Raw genomic sequence first — 3,901 nt, 5'->3', positions numbered from 1 at the left:
TTTGATTTTTTGGGAAAAATGATTTCTAGAGGTGTTATCTGGCAGGACTGATGAAATATGAAGGCTTCTAAGCACAGATCTCTCTATCAGATCCAATCCACAGAAATGTGAAGCCGTTGGACCTTTGCATAGTTCATTTACATACACCTAAACTATTAATGAGTCGTTCAGTCCAGTCCAGCCTGGTCAAGAACTTACTTTTTCAATTTTGTTCAAGCACATTGGTTATTTCATGGTATTGTCATATTCATGATGCTGCTAAATCCATATTTAGGCAAAGATCCAGTGCAAAAACAGTATGGATGATTGGGCTGAGACATATATGACCTTTTATCTTATAATATGTACACAAAATATGAACTTCATCTAAGATTTTAACTAGTAAAGATTGAATGAAAAACAGGAATACTTTTGAAAAGGTTTAACATCACCATAGGCAAATTGCAGATTTGACTTTCAGCTGATTAGAGATATAATTTACCACAGAAAACATATAAGTCAGATACAGTCATATAACTTTAGTCACACTTAATTGTAATGAATAATCCTTTGCTTCTTTGATAGTCATGCCAATATGGCCTAATCAGTTTGATTTTAAATGAGAAAGAGCGAAAGAAGACAAAGAGAGTTTGTATAAATTGAAACAGAATATGTTTCGGCTGTGTCCTGGTTGATCTGTGGTGTAGAGCAGGTCCGTCCTGGCTCGAATATCAAAGCTTTCCTGTAGTCTGTTCTACATTCAGGCTACACACACACACACACACACACACACACACACAAACACCTGCAGCAAGTTAGAAATGGTGTCATCGTTCAGAGAATAGTGAGGTACTCTCATCCTCTCTCCATCGCTCTCTCTCTCTGATTTCTCATGCTGACCCCCTCCAGATCCCCTTAGATTATATACACACAAAAACACAAACATAAGTATGTTGCATTACAAACAGTTCTTCAGTATAATTTTCTTGGTAATTTTGTGCTTAAAGGAATAGTTCACCCAAAAATGAAAATTCTGTAATTTACTTATACCATCAATTACATATAATGTCATGTCATTCCAAATCTCATCATTGTGCATAACACAAAAAGATGAAGAACAGTGTGGTTCAAACTATACCCAAATGACTTCCTCTGTATAGAGATGCAATATTTCCATGTTCTCAAAAATCACTTTAGTTTAATAATCAATGTTATGTGAATCTTATTTAAACTTAGATTCATTTGAAGGCTTTGTTCAGACAGGAAGCAAAAAATCTGATTTCTGAATGCGATCTAGATTGTTTAGATCAGTGGTTCCCAACCACATTCCTGAAGGCCCCCCAACACTGCACATTTTGCATCTCTCCTTTGTCTGACACACCAAATTCAGGTCTTGGAGTCTAATGAGATGATGAACTGAATCAGGTGTGTTTGATTAAGGAGACATGGACAACATGCAGTGTTGGGGGACCTCCAGGAACGTGGTTGGGAACCACTGGTTTAGATGTTCACAGTCTGAATCTGAAAAAAGATTAAATTAGGTTTTTACATTAATGTGGTTTAAAATTAAAACAGTTTAAACAGATTGAATATTAAGTAGGTTTTTGTCTCTTTGGAAAGATGTGATGACAACGCAAAACATTTGTGGTACATTATGACATGTACTATGTACTGAATAATGAGTGAGTGAGTGAACTGTGTACATATATGAATGTGTAAATACATTACTGTCTTGAATGTGCCTCGTAAATACAACACCATGGTGTAATGTCACAAAGGACACAAGCACAGACAGTGAGTTGGACATGAGTCCTTGGCAATTTTTCTTAATTATGTCTCTTGACTTCATGTTGATGCTTATTAAAGATCAGATTTCAAAACAAATCAGAATTTACAGTGTGAACAAAGCCTTAATCTAACTTCACTTTGGATCGCTTCCATCTTATTTGAAATTCATCAGCTTAAACTTTTTAAATCAGCTGACATCCGGTCCACATGTATTCACAGATTCATTCCTCAGTTAAACATGCAGGCCGTCACATGACTCTGCAGCAGTTCAGTTTCCTCCGGTGGTGCAAGAAATCAGAGCAAATTCTGCAAAATAAATAGCTCCGCTTTAACAAACCGGCCTGCATCGTGCGAAAGAGTGAGCGAGAGACGGAAAGGGAAAGTGAGGCACATTCACAGACACATCAACACACTGACCCTGCACAGAGCTGACAGCACTGCTGACGAAGACATATTAACTCACTCACACACACACATACACACATTACACCCCATGAGGCACTGTGACATGTTGGACATGAGCAGTGAATGAGCACATGTGATCTTATACAGATCACTGCGGTTGTTTCTTCCTGCTGTGCTGTAAGAGGTGGTCTGCATGTAACATATCCGTGCATGTCTAAACATGACCAATGCATTGAGTAAATGCATCTGCAAAAAAATAAATAAATTAAATGATAATAATTTTATCATTTGATCTGATCAGATCATAAATAGATAGATATATAGAGAGAGAATTTTACTGCAAAACAAAATCTAAATAAATATTTTCTTTTACACTACAAAAATATCTATTTATTTTATTTATTTTTAAAATCACCTTTATTACTATGTATAGAGAGAGGTAATACTCTTGCAAGCAACAGTGAGAAACAAATAGAGACAGAGAGTGAGAGAGGTTGCGCCAGGACTTGTTTACTGAAATCGCTGAATTAGTTATAAACACATTAATCTGGTTGAGCAGGATGGCATCGTGCCAGAGAGAGAGATTTCCCCATATTAACCACAGAGGAGGAGAGGAGAGGAGATCCATTAAAAAACAATGACACTCCCTCTATATTCCTCTGTTCTCCTCTCAGCAGGCTGACAGTGATACAGACAGTGAGGGGCCCAGTCTGGAGATGTGGACTTATTTTAAGCTGTGTGTTCTCCTGCCTAGTCAGATCCTGTATGTGTGTGTGTGTGAAAGCGAGAGAGAGAGTGTATGTGTGCTGTTTTTTTTGTGACATAACAGGACACAACTCTGTATAATGACATGGGTATGACGCAGGTATTACAAGGCAGCCAGCACAAGGAGATAAAACATTTATAAACCATACAGAATGAGTTTTTTTGAGAAAGTAAAAATGCACAAAGTTTCCTGTAAGGGTTAGGGTTAGGTGTACGGTTGGTGTAGGGCCATAGTATTTACAGTTTGTAGAGTATAAAAACCATTATGACTATGGGATGTCCCCACTTTTCACAAAAACAAACGTGTGTGTGTGTGTGTGTGTGATGTACATTTTGGTCATCTTTTTTGAAGCAGCTAGTTTAAGGTCAGAAAGTAGCAGCGGACACATAATGCTCAAATGGTGATGTGTCATGACATGTGACCCTCACTGCATGACTTACAGACAGACAGGGAAAGATAAAGAGACAGAGAGTCTCTGCTGCATTATTTCCTCATCTGTGGTTCTCAATGCTGAGCTGTTTCCTGTCTGACACACAAATACACAGTCTCCAAAATGATTGAAACAACTGAAATCACTTAGGAAAAAGTTAAACTCTTACTTATTTTGTTTCACATAACTATAAGCTGATTATACTAAATCTACAGTCTAAATATAGCCTGTATTAAATTGTGGTAAGATATCTCTAATTTACTATTAACTTGCGGCGTAAATGGCCTTAAATCAATTAAATAACCCAGTAATGGCAACAAGGCTAACTTTTATTTATTCAAATACCACAATAAATTCTATATTGGATGTTTAGTATTGCTTATGTAACTGAATGATACATAACAAGTGTCTTTGCGTGAGAGAGTGTATGTATGTGTGCACAGTAGCTGAAAAGAGATTTAGATTCAGAGAGTCACATCAGAGAGTCTGAATGTGAATAGATTCCTTCATGCTGTCAGAACATCCAAAAATAC

This window comes from Carassius carassius, chromosome 34 (genome assembly GCF_963082965.1).
Source record: "Carassius carassius chromosome 34, fCarCar2.1, whole genome shotgun sequence".
NCBI classification, from domain to species: Eukaryota; Metazoa; Chordata; class Actinopteri; order Cypriniformes; family Cyprinidae; genus Carassius; species Carassius carassius.
This window is presented reverse-complemented; position numbering follows the sequence as displayed.